The sequence below is a fragment of the Saccopteryx bilineata genome, chromosome 8 (genome assembly GCF_036850765.1).
Source record: "Saccopteryx bilineata isolate mSacBil1 chromosome 8, mSacBil1_pri_phased_curated, whole genome shotgun sequence".
Classification (NCBI taxonomy): Eukaryota; Metazoa; Chordata; class Mammalia; order Chiroptera; family Emballonuridae; genus Saccopteryx; species Saccopteryx bilineata.
In genome coordinates this window covers 66,806,708-66,820,646 of record NC_089497.1, presented here as the reverse complement: position 1 = coordinate 66,820,646, position 13,939 = coordinate 66,806,708, and the positions used below count along the sequence as shown (strand labels likewise).

Genomic DNA, 13,939 nt, shown 5'->3' with positions numbered 1-13,939 from the left:
TGCCTGATCCTAAGAATCGCCTGAAGCGCTTGTTAAAAGGGAAATCTCAAGCTCTGTCTAGATCAGGGGTCCCCAAACTATGGCCCACGGGCCACATGCAGCCCCCTGAGGCCATTTATCCGGCCCCTGCTGCACTTCTGGAAGGGGCACCTCTTTCTTTGGTGGTCAGTGAGAAGAGCACAGGATGCGATGCATCCACATCCTGTGCTCCTGGAGTACTGTATGTGGTGGCACCACAAAGCACGGCGTCACTCATGTACAGTACTACTTCCAGTGATGCAGGACACATGCGTCATGGCTCCGGAAGCGGGTCATATTGCGCACATCTGGTCTGTGGCTGCAGTGCCCCACATCACCAGAAGCAGTTTAAAATAACAGCAGAAGTAGGAAGAAAGGCAAAGCACTATAACCATTACTACTCCGTACAATGGCCCCCATACTCCCCCAAATGTACAACAACATAATGGCCCCTATAACCTCCCTTTGCCTAAAAGTCTCCCCCCCACTACTACACACTGTGTTTCCCCTATTATAAGACCCTGTCTTATATTAATTTTACCCCCAAAAGACAGAGGCTGTCTTATTTTTAGTTCCCACTGAAGTACTGGTCAGTTTGTTGATTTAAATTTACTTGTTCTTGATTTTAAATATTGTATTTGTTCCCGTTTTATTTTTTTACTTTAAAATAAGATATGTGCAGTGTGCATAAGGATTTGTTCATAGTTTTTTTTATAGTTGGGCCCTCCAACGGTCTGAGGGACAGTGAACTGGCCCCCTGTGTAAAAAGTTTGGATTCTTCTCTTTTAAGATCCATGATAATAGTTGCCACTTTGAACACTGATTGTGTGCTGGATGCTTTACATATCTTTTCTCATTTAATTCTCCCAATAACTCTATGATACAGGTAACACTACCCCTCTTTTACAGATGAATAAACTGAGGCCTAGAGAATTCAATTAAGTTGCCCTGTGTGACAGAGCTAATAAACGGATTTGGATTTCAAACCAAGGTTGATGTGACTCACAAATTAGAGGTAATTATGCCTGTATCATTTTGCTTCGCTTGATGAGAACAAAACTTAGGGATTGGTTACCCTGACTCCTGATAGAAAGCTTTGTACAGCGTATATCAAAAGGATGCCAGATCCTTCCATTCACATTTGAAGTTATCTTTAACCTTTATAATATGGATAACCATGGCCCTGGCCAGTTGGCTCAGTGGTAGAGCATCGGCCTGGCGTGCAGAGGTCCCGGGTTCGATTCCCGGCCAGGGCACACAGGAGAAGCACCCATCTGCTTCTCCACCCCTCCCCCTCTCCTTCCTCTCTGTCTCTCTCTTCCCCTCCTGCAGCCGAGGCTCCATTGGAGCAAAGATGGCCCGGACGCTGGGGATGGCTCCTTGGCCACTGACCCAGGCGCTAGAGTGGCTCTGGTCACAACAGAGCGACGCCCTGGAGGGGCAGAGCATCGCCCCCTGGTGGGCAGAGCGTAGCCCCCTGGTGGGCGTGCCGGGTGGATCCCGGTCGGGCGCATGCGGGAGTCTGTCTGACTGTCTCTCCCCGTTTCCAGCTTCAGAAAAATACAAAAAAAAAAAAAAAAAAGGATAACCATGACCTTCCTCAAGTCATCTCTTCATGATTGCAACAGAGAAAGATTTCTGGTTACTAATGACACTCTGTAAGGCTTCATTAACACATGCTGGGGAACATGTGTTCACAAATTGCCGGGGTTCTGCAACAAGGGTATTGAGGGCCAGGGATTTGCCTGCTCTTGAGAAGTGATGACAGCTGGGAGGATGAAGGGAGAAGAAGGAAGTGTGAGCCGTGCATCATTTAATCAACCTTGAGCTGGAGACCAATTAGTACCTGTGTATATTAACTTGGATAAGGAGACCATCTGTCTGCAGACAATGGAGATAGCATCTTCTCGTATATAGATCTGATGTGTTAAACTAGCAGTTTTTAACCTTTTTCACCTCATGGCACACATAAACTAATTACCACAATTCTGAGTCACACCAGAAACAATTTTTTTTTGCTGCTCTGGCAAAAGAAAAAAAAAGGATATAATTTTGATTCATTCACACAAGATGGTTATTGTCGTGTTGACTATTGTCATTTTTTGTTTGACAATCTAAGGGAAAAGAGGTCAGTGCCCCTGACTAAATACAGGGGATCCTCGGGTTACGACACAGTTCCGTTCCTATCACACTTGATATAACCCAAATTTTGGTGTAAGTTGAAACACCCCCTAGCCTAAGTCACTTACCTATCCTAACACAGTTGTAAAATCATAATCTAGAACATAAAAACACAACTAAGCCACAGAAAAAGGAAAAGGACATAATAAATATACTGCATAGTGTAAAATGACAAAAAATGAGTGTAAAATTTTTTTTTACCTTTATTCCTGTGGTTGGCTCGCACACTGGAAGGGGCATTGCAAGGTGGGAGACAGTGACCTATTGGGCGAAGGAAGCTGAAGAGGCAGGAGAACCTGCAGAAGGTGCTGAAGACACTGGGTCAGGTGAGTCAGGATTTCAGGAACATGCAGGAGATTTTCTTTCTTTTCCTTTTTCTTTTCCTTTTCCTTTCCTTTCCTCTCCTCTTTCTTTCTTTTTCTTTCTCTCTCTTTCTTTCTTTCTTTCTTTCTTTCTTTCTTTCTTTCTTTCTTTCTTTCTCTTTCCCTCCCTCCCTCTCTCCCTCCCTCCCTCCCTCCCTCCCTCCCTCCCTTCCTTTATTCCTTCCTTCCTTCCCTTTACAGTTCAATTTACTATATAAAAATCATTTCAGTTTTTTATTTTCAGTTAAATTCTGAACTGAGATTACAATATTGTCAAAAAATATTTTCATTCAGTACTTTTTTAGCATACTAAACTGAAATACATAAGTTTCAACTTCAGATTCATGCAGTCTTCAAATACAATATTAAAGTTCCCATATCATTCACATGTGATTTTGCAGCTCTGAGCTGATGATTTACATAGAACAACTCTCCTAAATATGGCAAATTGGCATGCCATGAAACTCAAAAGTTGTATAGTTCAGCCAAGGACTTAACTTCATATCATCCTTTCAAAAGATTCGGCATTTCTGGATCACAAAGCACATGTAAATAAGGCTGGAAACATTCCTTACTCCTTATTATGGTTAAAAAAAAAGTTGAATGGTAGCTTGGAAGTTGGCATAAAACCCTATATGATGCCTTGGGAAAGTCCAAGATGTGAGGTGATCCCTATCTTTATTTTTTTTCTTTTCTTTCTTTTTTTTTTTTTTTTTTTTTGAGAGAAGGAGAGGGATAGACAGGAAGGAAGGGAGAGAAATGAGAAACATCAACTCAGTTGTGGCACCTTAGTTGTTCATTGATTGCTTCTCATATGTGCCTTGACTGGGGGAGGGTACAGCAAAGTGAGTGACTGCTTCCTCAAACCAGCAACCTTGAGCTCAAACCAGTGACCATTGGGCGTCATATCTATGATCCCATGCTCAAGCTGGCAACCCTATGCTGAAGCTGGTGAGCCTGTGCTCAAGTCAGTGACCTTGGGGTTTTGAACCTGGGTTCTCAGCATACCAGGCCGATGCTCTATCCACTGTGCCGCTGACTGGTCAGGCAAGTTGAGTAGCCCTTTTTAAGATCACACAGCTAAGAAGTAGTACAGTCAAGTTTAAACCCAAGAATTATTGCTCAGAGTAAATATCTGTGCAGCCAGTGGAGAACAACTGAACCAGCTATTCAAGAACCTCCAAAGGGCTTCAGTGCTGATAATGCTACATTTATACTAGCAGCCTAGACTTTTCTCCTGACAGCTGTAATTTCCTATCAGGTTGCCTCTTTAATACTCCATGTGACAGTCCTATCTCAAATTCAGGATACCCCAAACTGAACTCAACTCCTGGTCTGCTATTCCTCTCCAGATCTGCTCTTCCCTCACCCCCCCCCTTTTTTTGTTGAAAATGACACCATCCTTCTAGTTGCTTCTACTTCAAACTTTGGAATTATCTTTGATTCTCTCTCTCTTATTTATATGTAATTCACTGAGCTTGATTTTTTTATTTTTAATTAAGTGAGAGTAGGAGATGTAGAAAGACAGATTCCCTCATGTGCCTGACCTAGATCCACCCAGCAAGCCCCCTATGGGGTGATGCTCTGCCCATCTGGGGTGTTGCTGTGTTGATCTGAAACCAAGCTATTTTTGGTGCCTGAGACAGAGGCCACAGACCCTTCCTTAGCTCTTGGGGCCAACTCACTCAAATCAGTGGAGCCATGGCTATGTGTGTGGGGGGGAGGTGGCGGTAGGCAGGGAGAAACAGATGGGTGCTTCTCCTGTGTGGTCTGACTGGGAATCCACACCCCAGGCCAACACTCCACCACTGAGCCAACCAGCCAGGGCCTGGGCTTGATTTTTGAAGTACAACTAAAACATATTCATTTCTCACCACTTCCACTGCCACTACCTGGTCCAAGCCACCATCATCTCTCATGGAGATCACTCAAGTGATCTCCTGATGGTTGGCCTACTTCTACCCCTGTCTCCTGTTCCTGTCCCCACAGGGTAGCCTGAATAATCCTGGTGATATTGAATCAGATCAGGTTGCCCCTCTGCTGAAACCCTAGCAGTGGATCTCAGTTTTACTTAGAGTAAAAGCCAAAGTCTTTATCATGACTTTGGCTTTTACTCTGAGTTGGCACTTCTCGATCTCCAACGCTGTCCCCCACAGTCTCTGTTCCTCTCAGATGGACCCCCTTTTTTGCACTCTCTTGCCTGATTCTTTTAGCCAGGCCACACCAGTGGCTGGGCTCAGGGCTTTGTATAGACCCTTCCCTCTGCCACAAATGCCCTTACCAATATACTGTAGCCCTCACTCCTTCACCACTTTTCATTCTTTGCTTAAGTGCCAGCTTCTCAAAGCCTATTAAAAAATGGACATCTGCCTCAAGCCAGTCCTTCTGATCCTCCCCTTCCCATACTCTGCTGCTCTGCTTTTTGTCCCACACCACTTAGGATCTTCTAAGACACTAAATAATCTACCAGTCGCATGTGTGTTTTTGGTGTCTTCCTCTGCTAGAATGTAAAGCTCTAAAGGCAGTGATCTTGGTCTGGTTTATTCACTGTTGTGTCCTAAGCACTAAGATTTATGCTAGTGGTTAATGATTTTTAGTGAAAGGAGTATATGTAAAGTGTAAAATTTCTGTACAGGTGGCCAGTTTAACATTTTTTTTTTAAAAAAAAGATGTGGTCTGGAGTCTGGGGGAGATGCCAGAGGGGCTGGCCACATGTTGTGGGTAATGGTCAACAGTGAGTGGAACCCCTGCTGAGGCCGAAGCCCCCTTGGTGTGGGCATTTCAGGGCTGGCAGGAAGCTGGTCACCAGAGGAGGCTGATGGGGGGCGGGGGAGGGGATCTGGGAAGATGCTTGTCACACTTCAGAGGGAGGGAGTTTGAAGAGAACTGAGAGCCGCCATTGAGGTAGGTACTGGAGATTTTTCAGTTAGAAATGTAATTTCAGTGAAATGATGTGGGCTGACTATAGTTGTTCGAGGAGCAAACGAAAAATGGAGAATTCAAGAGACCCTGTCACGAGGAAGGAGACATTAGGCTGTTGTTTGAGGAAGTAATTAGCTTGAGGTTTTTTTTTCTTTTTTTGCTGTTAAAAGAAACGGTATTTTAGATGTGGGTGGGTGAGTGGGAGTGGGGAAGAAGTGACGTGTAAGCTGGTCATATCCACCCTGGTAAGTGAAACATTTGTTTTCCTCTAGAGAGTAGGTTTAGAACCAGGTGGTGGAAGCTGAGGGGTACAAGGAGGACTTCAGTCTGATGTAAGTACAAAGTTTTCTGTAATAAATATTGGTCTGCCTGGGAATAAGGAAGAATCATTATTATGGGTGTGAAAGGAGATGCTGGCTGGCCATTTTTTTGTTGCTATTGAGTGGGGAGTTCATTCAATTGGTGGCAGGTTGACCACCTGATTGTTCACTAGGTCTTTTTTTTTTTTTTTTTACTAAGGTCTTGTCTAAGTGACAGTGTTCTAGTAGGCGTCAGAAAATTGTTAGACCTGACACGTTGTGTACAAGGGAACCCAGATAACAATGCTGGTCATCTGGTGGGACGGGGTAGTTGTTGGTCAAATAAGTTTGTAAAATATGATTTTTATGTTTGCTTGCTTATAATTTGTGTTGGGGGCTGGGCAGTGCCAGGTATTTGTGGTCTGTGAAATTGCAAATTACCCTCCTGCTTGGGAAGGGCCATTGTTTTGCTAATGTTTGCTGGAGGAGAGGTTTTTGCACCAGAAAGTTTTGAAAAAAGAAGAGAAGAAAGAGAAGAGGCAGAGGGAAAGAAACCATGTTTGCGGAGAGGAGCAAAAGGAGGGGAGAGAATGCAGAGTGCTGAAGGAGAAGCCATGTTGGCAGAGAAGGGAGAAGGGGTGCAGATGGGGAACCAGAGGGGAGGGGAGCTCTACTGAGACTGGTGGGGCCTTTGATTCTAGGAGAAACTGGGAAGATTCTCCTGGTTGTGGAACTGGAGAATGTGTCAGTGGCTTTGGGAGCCCTGAGTGAGAGGGAAGTGTTTTCCCTGTGTGTTGCTCATCGGCCCATGTGAGACTGGAATAAAGGAATGGCCCACCATTCCTTGGCTCCACTGTTTCTTTACTGTCTGCCTGAATCCAATGGGAATTGCATATGAATGGCCATGACGACCTCGACTACTGGCCCTGCAGTAGTGTAGAACACGTTTGGGCTTTGAATGCAGGGCTAATGATTGATATCTTCCTGTCCTTACTTAGTGTCCATTGACAGGCTCTGTGACATGAAACGCAATGATGTATAGCAAACCAATGCTTACCGTTGGCTAATTGATATAAACAAGAGTTAAGTTCTTATGGCATCTCATCAATGTTATAATGAAAAGATGTTTGAGGACCTGCTCTATTTTACTTTTTCTGCAATCAATAAAAAGTTAGAAACTCAAAGTGCTCAGAAGGTAGCATTTACTAAAATAGCATAGTTACAGGGCACTTGAATTTGAGTATTTTCCCCCACACAATCTAAGTCGGGACCTCCAGATGTCCTTCCAGCTCTGTTTCAGCCATCCAAATTCTACATATCCATCCAGTCCAACTCTGTTTCTTCACAGGAAGCCTTCGCCGACCTACTCTTAATTTGTAGGAGTGGTCTTGCCTGTGTGTGTGGTAGGCACTGGCTCTGGAGTTAGAGAAACTGAATTTCAATCCTAGCTCTGTAATAGCTCTATGACCTTGGGCAAAGGGCTTAACTCTTCATGTAAAGATACTCATCTTTACCTACAAAATGCAGGTGACTTTCATCTACCTTGCAGTGTTATGATAACTGGATAGACAAACTGCCTAGCGCAGTACCTAACACATAGTTCATGTTCAGACAGTGGTGTTGATATATGATGATTATTGATAAGCATCTGACTTGACAGCTGTATTCAACCAGACAGAAGGATGGTTACCTGGTATGAAGAATTCCCTGGCTAGGAAGGAACCTCTGCAAATGGAGTGAAGTTCACCAGCATCACCTTCTTCAGTCCTTCTCTCTTAACCACTGTAGTCCTTTCCTGAAGTTTGGTCTTTTCTGATTTCCCCTAAACATTTTAGTAAACAATATACACCAGATTCTAGCTTTACCCAGATCTAGCCGACTCAGATATTAGTTCCACTGAGTCCCCATTGCTGCCTATTGTGGCCGTGTGCTTCCCTCCTCCTCCACTTCTGCTGCCAGATCACCTGCAAGTAGCTGGTGGGTTTCCCAGTATGGGCACGAATCACCCTGCCAGGCTCCTGCCCTGTGTGCCTGATGTTAGCTAACTGGTTCTGTTTAGTTATTACGCAATCAAAATCTTTCCATTGAAGATTTTAGTTTATAATATGGGAGAGTCAGGTAGGACCTAGCCAGTTGCCCTCTCCTAGACTCGTTACTGTTTGGCTTTCAGTCAGGCCAGGCATTTGTTTTCTCTCGGGTGGAGTGTGAGTCTCCTATAGGGACTTCATTCAGGATTCATTCATTCAGGGCATGCCAAAGTCATTGCTTCGTGCCTAGCAGTGTGGTTCATTCTGGAGAGGACCAGAATGGGTCCTGTGCTCTGGAAGGTAACACCTCGTAGAGGAGAGAGACGCGAAGACTGTGAGAGGTATGCTAGGATGGGTCTGCACAGGTTTCTGGGGGAGCACAGAGGACTACTGCCCTTCAGACTGGGGGTCAGGGAGACTGGCTCCTATGCTCACATTACCTCATATTCCACACATCCTTCCTGCCAGGCCCGCTGCTCTTCCCACACATTCAGTGAAAGGACGGCTGCAGCTCCTGCCTGGGTGGCCTGATACAGACCTTCCACAGTTTCCCTACTTGACAATTGTCTCGTCCAGCTTCCCCAGTGCTCGCTGGTGAAGTGTATACTCTTGAGACCCGGGTTTCTTAAAGCATGGATTCGTTACCTGATGGCCTCATGCCCTCCTGGGCAGAGATATGAGCTGTCCTGGTGCTTTCTGTGATGATCTGTACTCATTTTGCTTCCTTTGCTCCTGTAACTCTACTGCTTGGGCAGGGATTAGGGGGCACATTGAACTTGTGGGAAGAAGATAGTTCTGCTGAGTCACAGAGGTTGGCCTTCCCACAATAGACCAGAGTGGGCTTCCATTCCTCAGCCACCACCCCTCCCTTCTGATGACATGGGTGACCTGCTCGTAATCTTTTGAAATATCAGTAAGTTCCATCCTTTATGAGGCCTTTTGGGTACTACTCTCCCATGTCCTTCATCTCCAGCTGACCTCCCATTAGATCAGATAGCTTGAAAGGACAGGAACACAGTTCCTCATACAGCTCTTTCAGTTCTGCTGTGGCCCCTGAGAATAGTTTCAGTATTGAATAATAAATATTTTTCAAAATTGTAAACATAGTACATAACTGTGATCAAAAGCATTCACAACAAATACAATGTTGGGCAGATAAAATATATTATGCTCACTTTGTTAAAGATGGCGCTGCCCATGTGGAAGCTCGTCGCCCAAGTGATATTAATTGCCCTTCTTGCTTGGGACAGGCGTGATTATGTTAATATGTGTTGGGGGAGGGCTTTTGCGCCAAAAGGTTTTAAAAGGAAGAGAGATCACGTTGTTTCGGGGAAGTGTGATTATGTTCTAGGAAGAGCCCATGGAAGGAGAGCAGAGAAAGGCCACATGGAGGAGAGGAGAAGCAGCCAAGATGGTGGAGTGCTGAAAGAGAAACCAGTTTGTGCAGGGAGAAGGAGATGGGGAACAGAGGTGAATAAGGCTGGTGAGGTAGAAACATTTGATTCTAGGAAACTCGGATGAGTCAGTGGCTTTGGGAACCCTGAATGGAAAGGGAAGTGTTTTCCCACTGTGTGTATTTCTTGCCCGCTGGGTGCAAGCTAGGATAAAGATGATGGCCCATCAGTTCTTGGCTTCATTGTTTCATTACCATCTGTCCGAATCAAATGCGAACCTGCATGGGCCAGGTGGCTGTGATGGTGGCTGTGGCTACTGGCCTTACACACTATAATACCTTGGTTTTCATCAATAATTGGTCCGAAAACGGTCAGTGAAATCTGAAACTGATGAAAACTGAAGCAATTATATTCATATGAATTAATGTAAATTCAATTACTGTACATCAGGGGTCGGGAACCTATGGCTCGTGAGCCAGATGTGGCTACATCTAGTAACGTTAAAAATATAAAACATTCTCGCCCTGGCCAGTTGGCTCAGTGGTAGAACGTCGGCCTGGAGTGCAGGAGTCCTGGGTTCGATTCCCGGCCAGGGCACACAGGAGAAGCACCCATCTGCTTCTCCACCTCTCCCCCTCTCTTTCCTCTCTGTCTCTCTCTTCCCCTTCTGCAGCTGAGGCTCCATTGGAGCAAAGTTGGCCCGGGCGCTGAGGATGGCTCCATGGCCTCTGACTCAGGCGCTAGAATGGCTCTGGTCACAACAGAGCAATGCCCCAAATGGGCAGAGCATCGCCCCCTGGTGGGCATACCAGGTGGATCCCAGTCGGGCGCATGTGGGAATCTGTCTGACTGCCTCCCCGTTTCCAACTTCAGAAAAATACAAAAAAAAAATTCTCATGTATTATAATCCATTCATTTCTTGCCGCTTGTGTTCATGGTTGCGGGTGGTTGGAGCCAATCACAGCCGTCCTCCGGGACAACACCAAATTTTTATTGGATAATGCGTAATGTACAAGGGTTGTTGTATGGCTCTCACGGAATTCATTTTAAAATATGTGGTGTTCATGGCTCTCTGAGCCAAAAAGTTTCCCAACCCCTGCTGTACATAGTAATCACTTACATGTAATTGCATTAGCACTTGCAATCAATAAAACAGCACAAAAACACTGGAAAGCAATGGAATTGTTTGGCTAGACACAACAAGAAACAGCACCACACTGAAGAGGAGAATGTGTGAGTCACCCTTCATTTTTGCAAAATTAGCAGCATGTGGGTCAAATAAGTTTGCAAATATGATGTATATGTTTGCTCGCTTATAGTTTGCTTTGGGTGTGGGGCACAGGCTGTAAGCAGGCAGGGTCCTTATAGCCTAAGGCTTAGTTTTAAGACTAAGCCTTTTCCACCCTTTTAATACTAAGACCTTCTCAACACTAAACTTTTCCTCACACCCTTAACTGTTGTATGATATGGGGTGGTGCACTCTCATAAGGAATCCCATTTATGCCTCAGATAAGTGGCTTTGAATCAGAGACTTTCTTATTTGTACACTGGCTTAAAGGCTTTAATTTCTACCTTATAAAATAAGGGAGACCAGGGGCTCTCTCTCTCGGTTCCTGAAATTAGCATTGCAGAGGAGAAGCAGCCAAGATGGTGGAGTGCTGAAGGAGAAACCAGTTTGTGCAGAGAGAAGGAGATGGGGAACAGAGGTGAATAAGACTGGTGAGGTAGAAACATTTGATTCTAGGAATACAGTGGTACCTTGATATATGAATTTAATTCGTTCTATAACTGAGTTCGTAAGTTAGTCAACTTGTATATCAAACTGCTGATACTGGACCCATGCGCCACGTGCCAACTAGCTGCAGCTTCCCGAATCATGACTCGTATCTCGGAATTTTACTCAGATCTTGAACAAAAATACGGACCGAATCTCAGCTCATATCTTAAAAAAAAATGTTGGTCTGTTCATATCTCAAGGTACCACTGTATTCAGATAAGTCAGTGGCTTTGGGAGCCCTGAATAGAAAGAGAAGTGTTTTCCTACTGTGTATATTTCTTGCTCGCCAGGTGCAAGCTAGGATTAAAGCTAATGGCCTACCAGTTCTTGGCTCTGTTGTTTCATTACCATCTGTCTGAATCAAAACGCAAACCTGCATGGGTCAGGCGGCTATGATGGTGGCCGTGGCTACTGGCTTTACACAGCGAGGTCACTTGGGCACGCCAGTGAAATCTGAGACAAATTTTTCATGGAAAAAAATCAACGAAAACTGAAACCAACGATAACTGAAGTCAATGAAAATGGAGGCATTATTGTATTTTTTGGGAATACAAAGGCCAATTATATGCGGCTTTTGCCCTTATGGTACTCACCATCCACTATCTATTTAGGTCAGATGGTTCCCTCTGCTGGTCAGCACTTGGGAGATAAACCCTTTTCTAACCCCTTCCAACACTCCCCCATCCCTTCTAATTCTTCTGTGCATGGTACAGGATAGGCTCCTGTGACAGAGGATGGCTGTTCTCCCCTGCCCCCTGCACCACGTACCTGCTCCCCAAGATGCCTGAAGCTATCTATGGGATGAGCACCTGGTCGGTTGTGGGGTTCCTTTTGCAGGGACTTGGTAAATACCTGCATGAGAAATCGAAATAGATAGTTCATCAAGGAATCTACCCTAAGGTCAAATTCCCTGTGTGGTCCCTGTGGTCACTGCTTGGCTGGCGTTTGAGGAGAGCACATCCTTTGTCACCTGTCCTGGAGACAGTGACTACTTGGAGACCACATGGAGTGCACCAGGGGACCCAGGGGAGACCACCTCACAATCCCCTATGCAGGTTTCATGAGAACAGCCCCAGCCTCCAGTGCCTGTGGGTATTTGTTGATTCACACAAACAGAAGCAGAGACAAGAATGGGGAAGTCAGGCAGGGGAACTGCTTTAGAGCAGACAAAAGGGCAAGGGAAGTAGCTCAATTTTGAGATGTTTATCCCGCCTATTGATTAATCAGAATTGCTAATTCTGTCCCTTTTGTGTGCTGTGTTCAGCACAGTACTGTGTGCAGTATTTTTGTCAGTGGAGCCACTGTGGCTTTTTTCTCAGGGCACTGAACTGTGTTTCTCTTCTATTCAGGGCCTCTACAGTCACTTGTTGTTTTGGGGGTGAGGGGTGGGGAGTGTTGGTATGGAGTCATCTGAACTTCTATCATTCCAAATAGAAAAATTATTTTGTATTCTGTTCTCTCTAGCATGTCAGATGGATCCAAGGGAAGACAGAATGATGGCCAGAGAATGTGGAACTCAACAGGGTGGCAAACTTGCAGAAGTCACTCATGGATGGGATCAGAGTGGGGTTTCAGTTAGGCAACTCAATAGGGTTTTCTTTTCTTTTTTAAAAAAATGTTTTAGAAAATAAAGGGGTCTTCTTAAATAACTGTGCCTTAAATCCCTAATTTGCATGCAGGGGTAACAGCATGCTAGAAAGTGCTAGGCTTGGAGAGTGAGGTTCGGATGTTGGTTCTGTCTCTTTCTAGCCATATGGCCTCTGTCATATCACTTAATACTGTAAGCTTCAGTTTTCTCACCTGTAAAATAATCAACCCATGGAGTTACTCAGAAGATTTAAGATAAAATAGATAGCACCTGGCACAGAATAAGGGCTCTCTATAAGTGATACTTGTAATAATGGTGATACTGATAATAATAATTGAATACTAGCCTCTCTGCTCTCCCTGTTACTGCATAGTGGTCATAACTATATTCCCTCATCAAGATCGTCTTTGTGACCTGAACTGTGCTGCCTGCTCCATATCGTCCACATATTTCTATAGGTTAAGATGTGGTTAACATCTTCCTCTAAATACTCTAGTATTAGAAACCTTGTATAGATAACTTCACCTTAGAGAAGCAGCTTATGAGCACACAGAGCAGAATGTCAATTCAATTCTACCTACTCAGCACATTTTTAAAAAGGGAAAGATTGAGAAAGAAAAAGTAATTGAAAAGGTGCCTGCAGCCTTATCGATGGTGGTGCAGTGGATAGTTTGTCAACCTGGGACGGTGAGGTCCCAGGTTTGAACAGGCTTGAGTGCAGGCTCATCTGGTCTGATTGAGCACAGGATCGCTGGCTTGAGCATGGTCACTGGCTTGAATGAACCTAAAGGTTGCTGACCTGACCAAGGTGTCTCTGGCTTGGCTGGAGCTCCCTGATCAAGACACGTATGAGAAGCAATCAATGAACAACTAAGGTGCTGTAACTATGAGTTGATGCTTCTCATCTCTCGCTCGTCCTATCTCTGTCTTTCTCTATCACTCTCTTTCTTGCTAAAAACAAACAGACAAATAAATAAATAAAGTGTCACAGTTCTGACAGCTACTCAGTATAATTTAAGGGTTTGCACAGTGCAGGTGGGAAGACATGAATTAGGGGTTCCCTCAGTCTCCACAGGATGAGCATCTGGGGCTGGATGTGGTCCTTGTGTTGAAATATTTGTCTTTTCTTGTGCTACATGATACTAAATTCAAAATAATTAATTCTGACACCCAGAATAACTCATAATCTCCTCTAGCGCTGCAGTATGTTGTAGCTGTGTTGAATTCATTGAGTGAACTTTTGTATGAGTGTTCAGGGTTGTATAAACAGATTTTTTTTAATTTATTTTTTTATTTTTAATTTTTAACTTTATTTTTTTTTTTTAGAGAGAGAGAGAGAGAGAATAGAGAGGAGCAGAAAGCATCAACTCT

General features: G+C 44.5%; 1 protein-coding gene and 1 pseudogene across 3 annotated transcripts in view; one reads left to right on the top strand and one right to left on the bottom strand.

The window, feature by feature from the left end:
* ST6GAL1 (ST6 beta-galactoside alpha-2,6-sialyltransferase 1) overlaps positions 1–13,939 on the top strand; it is a 180,585-nt gene that overhangs the window by 53,601 nt on the left and 113,045 nt on the right. Inside the window, exon 1 of one of the 3 annotated variants that reach the window (XM_066241876.1) lies at positions 5,799–5,815. The exons of the other annotated variants lie outside the window; for them this stretch is intronic. The gene's annotated coding sequence lies outside the window, so the exon portion shown is untranslated. Of the gene's footprint in view, positions 1–5,798; positions 5,816–13,939 lie in introns of those variants that run through there. 3 annotated transcript variants of the gene reach the window in all.
* Positions 1–13,939, bottom strand: part of LOC136312262 (large ribosomal subunit protein uL15-like) — a 47,448-nt pseudogene that overhangs the window by 12,472 nt on the left and 21,037 nt on the right.